This window comes from Mustela nigripes, chromosome 14 (assembly GCF_022355385.1).
Source record: "Mustela nigripes isolate SB6536 chromosome 14, MUSNIG.SB6536, whole genome shotgun sequence".
Taxonomy (NCBI): Eukaryota; Metazoa; Chordata; class Mammalia; order Carnivora; family Mustelidae; genus Mustela; species Mustela nigripes.
The window spans coordinates 80,394,165-80,402,719 of record NC_081570.1 but is presented as its reverse complement, the minus strand read 5'-3'; positions in this window follow the sequence as shown (position 1 = coordinate 80,402,719).

The following is an 8,555-nucleotide window of genomic DNA, read 5'->3' as shown; positions in this document are numbered from 1 at the left end:
CAGGGAGCCCCACATCGGGGCTCCCTGCTCAGCGGGGAGCCTGCTTCCCCCTCTACCCCTCCCCACTGCTCATGTTTGCTCTCCTCTCTCTCTCTCAAATAACAAAAATACTTTAAAAAAGAAAAGAAATTTCCCCTTGTGCTGAGAACTCTTAGGACCGACCCTCCTAACAGGGTTCTTGTGTATCATGCGGAGTCTAGCTAGTCAACCTGTCATGCATTGCACCCTGCCTAGTGCTGCCTCTGTCTTACTGGGACTCTGTGCCTTTTGACCACCTTCTGTCAATTCCCCTTTCCCCTCCAACAACCCTCAAGTAACCACAAGTCTGACCTCTTTTTCTACGATACTGGCCATGGTGCTGGTGTTAGATTTCACATATACATGAGATCATACAGTATTAGTGTTTCTCTGACTTACTCCACGGAGCATAATGCTTTCAAGGTATATCCATGGTGTTGCAAATGGTACAATTTTATTTTTTTATGGCTGAATAATATTTCATTGTGCCACAACCTCTTTAGCCATCCACCAGTGGTCAATGGACAATTTGTTTCCATGTCAATAATCCTGCTCTGAACGTGGGGGGTTGCAGACATCTTTTTCAAGTTACTACTTTTATTTCCTTTAGATACATTCCCAGAAGTGGAATTGCTGGATCATATGGTATCTCAATTTTTTTTAATCTTTGGAGAATCCTCCATACTGCTTTCCATAGCAGCTGCACCGATTTACATGTCCACCAACAGTGCACAAGGGCTTCCTTTTCTCCGCATGCACACCAGCATTTCTTATCCCTTGTCTTCTTGATGATGACTATTCTAACAGGTGTGAGGGGAGATCCCATCGTGATTTTAATTTGCATTTCCCTGATGACTAGCCATGTTGAGCATCTTTTCATGTACTTGTTGATTATCTGTATGTCTTTGGAACAATGTCTTTTCAGGTTCTTTGTCCATTTTTTTAGTTTTTGGTTTTGGGGTTTTTTTGGTTGTTGTTTTGGGATTTTTTTTTTTCCAGGGTTGTTTTTTGTTTGTTTGCTGTTGCTCTGTATGAGTTCTATATATATTTTGGATATTAACCCCTCATCAGATACATGGTTTGAAAATATTTTTTCCCATTCTTTTCATCTTGTTGATGGTTTCCCTTGTTGTGGAGAAGCTTTATATTTTGATGTAGTCCCAGTTGTTTATTTTTTATTTTGTAGCTTGTGCTTTGAGTATGATTTCCAAAAGGTCATGACTAAGGAGCTTTATTCCTGTTTTCTTCTAGGAGGTTCATGGTTTCAGATCTTACACTGAAGTTTTTAATCCATTCTGAGTCCATTTTTCTGAGTGGTGTAAGATAGGGTTCAGCCATCCGTGCTGTACTGAGAAGCCAAGTAATTTTAATGCCTAATAAATTTTGAGAACCACTGGCTTAATCTCTTTTTTACTACAATAAGAGTAGCTAGAGATCCACATGGCCTAGCCCTTGAAGAGGTCAGAATACACCCTCTTGTGAGGCCAAAATCAAAATAATACATAAAGCACAGATAAGATTCTCCCTCCGCAGGCTGTGCCCTGCCCAGGAGAACGTTTGTCACAGATGAGTCTGTCAGTATTTTTCGGGTTGCAAGGAACAGAAAGTCTCTCAAGAGAACTTCAGTGAAATTGGGAAGCCTGTTTTCTCTTTTGTCAAGTACACTAACTGGCCCAAAGCTCTTCAGCTCATTTAAGCCTCATTCAGTCATTTACAAGATTACCATTATTAGAGCCTCAATAATGAACAACTAAAAATAACACTTTTCCTGTGGAGAAATAGAAATACTAAAAAATAAAAAGAAAATCCAGGAATTTGGAAAGTGAGAAATTTCAACTCATTTTGAATGTGCAAAATTTAATAAACTTTTAAATAGGGTTCTAAGAAAAAATCTTTAAGGAAAAGGTTCTTGACATAACATTGTCTCTCCAATGTAATTTTTCAAAAACTACCAAAAAAGTCTGTTCCATCTGCAAGGTAACTTTTGTTCCCTGAGCATTCACCAAACCAGAGAATTTTAAAAGTAACATTTAGGGATGCCTGGGTGGCTCAGTAGGTTAGGTTAAAAGTCTCTGCCTTCTGCTTGGGTGTTGGTCCTGGGGTCCTGGAATCGAGCCCCGCATTGGGCTCTTTGCTCAGCAGGGAGCCTGCTTCCCTTCCTCTCTCTCTGACTACTTGTGATCCCTGTCTGTCAAATAAATAATAAATAAAATCTTAAAAAAAGAAAGAAAGAAAGAAAGAAAGAAAGAAAGAAAGAAAGAAAGAAAAGAAAAGAAAAGAAAAGTAACATTTAGAGGGGCCCAGAGTGTGCTTTTCTCCCTCACAGCAGCCTGAAAGGGAAGTGTGGTTTATAACTAAAATTGTGGCGCCACCTTCAGTTCATAGGGTGGATTGACAATTTGACCCGATGCTTCTAAACTGGATTATAAAAAGAAAGGAGTCTTAAAACCAAATACCTGTAAATGATTAAGCATGAAGGCACATGGCAGCAGGGTGGGGTGGGGTGGGGGCAGAATCATTAAACCAAACTACCTTCTGCAGCGTGCTGCAACTCTACCTGTGGGGGGTCTCTTTAGTCCAGAGTGAGACCTCCACCCTAGCTCCTGCTCCTTCAAGTATACTCGGGGTTCAGCAGCTTCGGCATCATTTGAGACCCAGCGAGAGATGGAAATTCTCAAGCCCCACTCCAGACCTACTGAATCAGAACGTTCATTTTCCAGATGATGTGTGCACTCACCAATGTCGGAAAAGCTATGTTCTATGTACTTTCCCAACCATTCTGTCCATATTCCCAATTTCACAAATCCAGGGTAAAGGGCGCAGGGCGGAAAATGCACAGATACTTTATCGACAGAATTACACAGCCTTGATGAGAAGATGTCATTTACTGAACTTACATTTCAGCAAGCCAAAAGTAAAGGCAGAGTCCCAAATATATTACAAATATTACACTTTCCGATTATGTATTTTGTCATTTTCCAAACATCAGACTTTGAGGACTTCTGCCTCATCTGCAGCTCTCTAAAGACCAAAAGCTCTCCTGCTTCAGCTGCACTGATTCACGTGCCTTGCTTGTACCCACCTTTCAGAGTAGCTCAGAATGTTCCCTGGGTCTCAGCCATGTGCTTTCCTTCCTTGGATTCCCAGCTCTCTCCCCACCACCTCACAATACTCTTCCACTCCTCCACAGGACCCTTAATGTTGTACAAAATAGTTCTTTACCTGTCTTGGCTCCTTTTCTGGATCATAATTGCCTTCAAAAAGCCAAGATAATACATTGGAATTCACTCACTTATTCATTAATTTATTCTAATACTAAACACCTACTATGGGCCAAGCATTGTGGATTTGATTGAAAAACACTGAGCACAATCCCAGCATTTATAGAGCTCACATGTTTGTAGGGTAAAAGGTCAAACAAGTGGGTGCCTGGGAGGCTCAGTTGTTAGGTGGCTGCCTTCAGCTCAAGTCATGATCCCAGGGTCCTGGGATTGAGGCCCACATTGGCCTTCCTGCTCAGGGGGAAGCCCGCTTCTCCCTCTCCCGCTCCCACAGGGAGTAATTCCCAAAGCCATGACTCCCTGAACAAGAGACCGAAGGCTCCCTTTTATTAGGACTTGGGACGAATTTTCAGAGGGTCATCTTAACATTATCATAAGGCTGAGACATTTCTGGCACTTTGATTCATCTGCTCAGGGGTTTTCCTCAAATATTTCTTTTTCTGTTCCATCACTTTGTTAGTTTCTAAAGGTAACGCTGAGATGGAAGCTTCTAGGAGCTTCCTGAGTTCAGGAGGTCAGACTGGTGACAAAAATGCCTCCTCTGGTTTTATTCCGCTCCTCCTTCTGGAGGGGCCCAGGGTGGAGGGACATCTTCTGTAGCTTCTACCTGTCAGACATGGCGTGTCCTCGCAGAGATTCAGAAAGGAGCAGAACTGTTTCTCCCCTCGTTTGAGATCTGTGTGTCACCAGATTTTACCCCTAGCTGTTCGCCCCCTCGTGTTACTCCCAACCCTCTCTACGCTTGGCCACAGACTGCACTGAATAGTTGAGTATGCAGGTTCCAAAGAGTAGTAAGCCGAGCAAGATTACCAGGGGCCCCAGGAAGGAGAGGAACCACATTGCGCTGGGTAGGGCCCTTCTGACGGCCTCCCTGTCCCCCTCAGGAAAGCCTCCTCCTCTTTGTTTGAGGGTAGGCAGCCAAGCTGCCTGATCAAAGATTTTCTTTTAATTTTTAAAAAGATTTTATTTATTGCAGCACCTGGGTGGCTCAGTGGGTTAAAACCTCTGCCTTCTGCTCAGGTCATGATCCCAGGGTCCTGGAATGGAGCCCCGCATCGGACTCTCTGCTCAGCAGGGAGCCTGCTTCCCTCTTTCTCTCTGCCTGCCTCTCTGCATACTTGTGATCTCTGTCAAATAAATAAATATCTTTTTTAAAAAGATTTTATTAATTTGCTTGTCAGAGAGCAAGCGAGCGAGTGCACGCACACAAGCATGAGCAGGGAGAGGGGCAGGGGGAAGAGCAGAAGGAAAGAAAGGCTCTCTGCTGAGCAAGAGGCCCCATGCGGGACTTGATCCCAAGGCTCTGGGATCATGACCTGAGCCGAAGGCGGACGCCTAACCGACTGAGCCACCCAAGCGTCCCATCAAAGATTTTCTTAATATTGGCTTTGACTGCAGGCACAACACGAAGTATTAAGTACTGGCCAGACCCCCTCCCACTAGCAGGTGGTGCAGAGCCAGTCTATCATCACCTACTTACATTCCCCAGGGAACTGCACTCCCCAGGGCGCTCCAGTGTGTCTGGAGTTTGCTCGTTTCAGATATCCTAGAACAACGGAGACAACGACTCCTACCAGGACAGGGTTCATTTCAAGATCGGAAGGCTCAGAGCATCAAAGCCCGTCTCTAGAAGCCGAGGAGCAAAGCAAAGGCAGCCAGAAAACGCTCCGTTCTACCAGGTGCTAACAATGACCTGTGCCGCTCACGACTGAACAGTCCTAGAAAACGCTGCAGGCCACTCAGGGGCCGGCAGCAGACAGGACTGCAGAAACCAGAGCAGCAGAGCCAGGATCCTTTACACTGAGCGCCCCTACCCCTGGGGGCTTCGCCTACCTCGAGGATGAGACGGACAGAAGGGTCAGCAGTGTCAGTGGCTCGCGGGCGTGTTTGTCGTCCTCTGTCGTGGGAGCGCGGCGTCCCGAGGTTCTGGCAAGGGAAAGCGGCCTTTCCACCCCGCAGCGGTGGGTCCGGGGTGGGTCCCCCTCTAATTTTAGAGATGTGTGGCTCACTGCAAGAGGTGGGGTCCTGTCTATACTGGGTGTAATTGGGCCTGTGGCGACTGGTTTCTCCCCGTCTTGAAGTACACCCCACCCCAGGTTCGCGTGGCTGATTTCAGTGGGGCATGTGAGGGGTAGGCAGACGGCTCCACCACCTGGTCAAGGTCCACTGTGTGCTTCGAACCCGAGAAACCCCTGCGTCGGGTGGTGGGGAGTAGAGCCTGGAGGAAAGGGCCTCCCCTGGGTCATCTCGAAGGAGCTGAGTTTTAGTTTAAGCCTTTGGGGCAGCTCCTATCCTAGTGGGAGCTCCTGGTAATAGTCTGGGTTTCGTGGGTCTTTTCAGGGTTCGGTGAGCCCCTTCTGTCCTTCAGGGTAGCTCCTGGAAGCATGCAGCAGCTCCCACTCGTGGCAGCACCTGACTGACCCTTCTTAGCGCCATTCGAAGGTCCCCTCTCGCTCTCAGCTGCCCGCTCTGGGTTCCGCAGTGACCTCTGGGACAGAGCGCCTCCCACTTCTCTTTCGGAGCTCTATGCCTTTCCCCGGTCTTGCCTAGGTAATTCTTCACTGCATGTTGGCTCTAGGATGCCTTGAAGAGGTGGCTTTTTAAGTTCTGTCCAATCTTTTAAATTGTTTTCAGCAAATCTTATCATTTCTCCTTTCAAAATACTTCCAGAATTCTACCCCTTCTCACCACGCTCACTGCCACTCCCCTGCTGCGGTTGCCCCTCACCACTACTGACCTGATTATGGCAAGGACCTCCTTACCTGCTTCCACCCCTCTGCTGTCAGCGCCTCAGCACAGCGGCCTGAGAGCCCACAAAACCTAAGCCAGATCAAGTCCACCCCTTTGTTCATGTCTCTAATAACGTCCCATCGGACACGCACCTACAAAGTCCCACATAATCTGGAGCTTCTCTCTGCCTCTGAATTTATCCCCTGCTCCTTGCCCCACACTCACTCCCTTACTATTTGTGCCTCTTCAGTGTTTCCTAAGGCATTAGGACTCCAGGGCCATATCACTAAGCATCCCAAATCTGACAGCTTAACACAACCAAAGCCACGCTTTCTATTGGTCAAGAATTCGGAAAGGGATTGAGAAGCACTTCCCACTCAGAGTTATTCAAGAGACGTGCAGTCAAGATATCCTCTGGGGCTGCAGGTATCTCTGAAGGCAACCCAGGGGCTGGGGACCCATGTTCGAGATGGCCTACTAACAGGCTGGCAAGTCAGCCCAGGCTAGGGCCTGGGACCTTCCTTCCAGCCACCAGGGGGTCCTTACTAGGAGCTGGTTTCCCTCAGAGCGAGCCATCCGAGCAGGAGAGGGGAAGCCACAGTGCCCCTGATGCCTTGGCCTCCAACGCTGCACATGGTCACTTCTGTTGTGTTCCTTCCTCACACCCGGCCAGCAGGAACTCCGCATGAGGGCACATGATACACAGGTGAGACTACCCGGGGTGAGAATCTTGGAGGCTATCAGGGAGGCCACTTCTCATACGTTAACAGGCCAGGCATGGCCCACCTCCTGGTTTTTCTCTTTACCACTGCCTTCGGCTTAAAATGTCCTTGCGTCAAATATCCATATGGCTAGCTCCCTCACTTCCTTTACAACTTTCACTCAAGTATTATCTTTTCAGTGAGGCCTGCCCACCCCCAACCCCCCACCCCGCCTAAAATGGAAACATATTTATCCATATTTCTTCATGCATCCCTGTTGGAACCCCTGCATCCAACAGGGGTTCACTTCTAAGATCTTTGTGACTGCAGTAAACTGGATCACATGCTTTAATCTCACTCAAACAGGTCTGTCTCAGGTCCACAAAGCTCATCTTAGAGGGTATTGCAACTGGTGAAGTTAGGAATCCAGATGTGACAAAATTCGGTCACTCCCCAAAACCTACACAACTATTTGTGGGCCCTTGGTGGGGCGAGTTGACATATTGCTATTTTCCTTTCTGAGGAAGACCTACCTCATTGCCCCTCAGACATAATAAACTCCAAGTATTTTACAGCTTCTTTAGATACTGGGCCCTTTTCTTTTGATACCCTATGTAGCCCTTGCTAGCTATAGTATTTTTGTGACACACAACACCTCATAATCAGAATTACAAGTGATGACATTATACCGGGACATACTAGAACTTCAGGGATTTTAGATAATTTCTGGAGCAGCCAGAGCACACAATATAATCTAAGAAGATTTATCATTGCTTAGTTGATAATGCTTTCCATACCAAATAAATAAGCCTAACTAGTCAAAAAGTTTTCATTTTTTGGAGAAGCTGTCAAAAATATCAGAAGCTTTTAAAGTACACATCTAGGGTGCCTAGGTGGCTCAGTGGGTTAAAGCCTCTACCTTCAGCTCAGGTCATGATCCCAGGGTCCTGGGATAGAGCCCCACATCAGGCTCTCTGCTCAGCAGGGAGCCTCTTCCCCCTCTCTCTGCTCAGCAGGGAGCCTCTTCCCCCTCTCTCTCTGCCTGCCTCTCTGCCTACTTGTGATCTCTGTCAAATAAATAATAAATAAAATCTTTTAAAAAGTAAATAAAGTACACATCTAAGTGGGATTGCAGATCATCACAAAACTTTTAAACAAGTTGGCAATAAGAGATTCTATGGGGGTTTATTGTTGCTAACCAAACTTAGTTCTTTTAATATTAAGAAGATTGGATTTTCTTAAGTAATCCAAGACCTGATAAAGACAAAGCATAGAAAACTATTTTTCCTGGGTAAAGAAAATTGGTTTACAATTTCTCATCAAAAGTAAACCAAATTCCAGCCTATACCAGTGTGTTTTTTTAAGTTTATTTTTTTAGTAAACTTTATACCCAAGATGGGGCTTGAACTCGTGACCCCAAGAGCAAGAGTCACATGCTCCTCTGAGCCAGCCAGGGGCCCCTATACCAGTGTACTCTTAAAATTCATTCCCATCTCAGTCTCAATCACATATAAAATATAAAACTACTTTCCAGAGATTCCTTTTTCTTAGACTTTCTACAGCTCTCTTTTTACATTCAGATTTTGTCCTAAGTTTCTCATATCCCATACAACCAGTCTCATTTTAGGACAAAGTCACTTTCTTTTCCCCCAACAAAAGCATATTTCTGTTTCTCATACCTTAATTACCAAAAACACCCATCTTTCTTTCCTTGAATATACAGCTGTTTCCCATATTATTCCCAGTAGTCCTAATTACATTTATTATAATTCTTAATGTTTAGAGATCTTAATTTATTTTTTTTTAATAGATTTTATTGATTTGA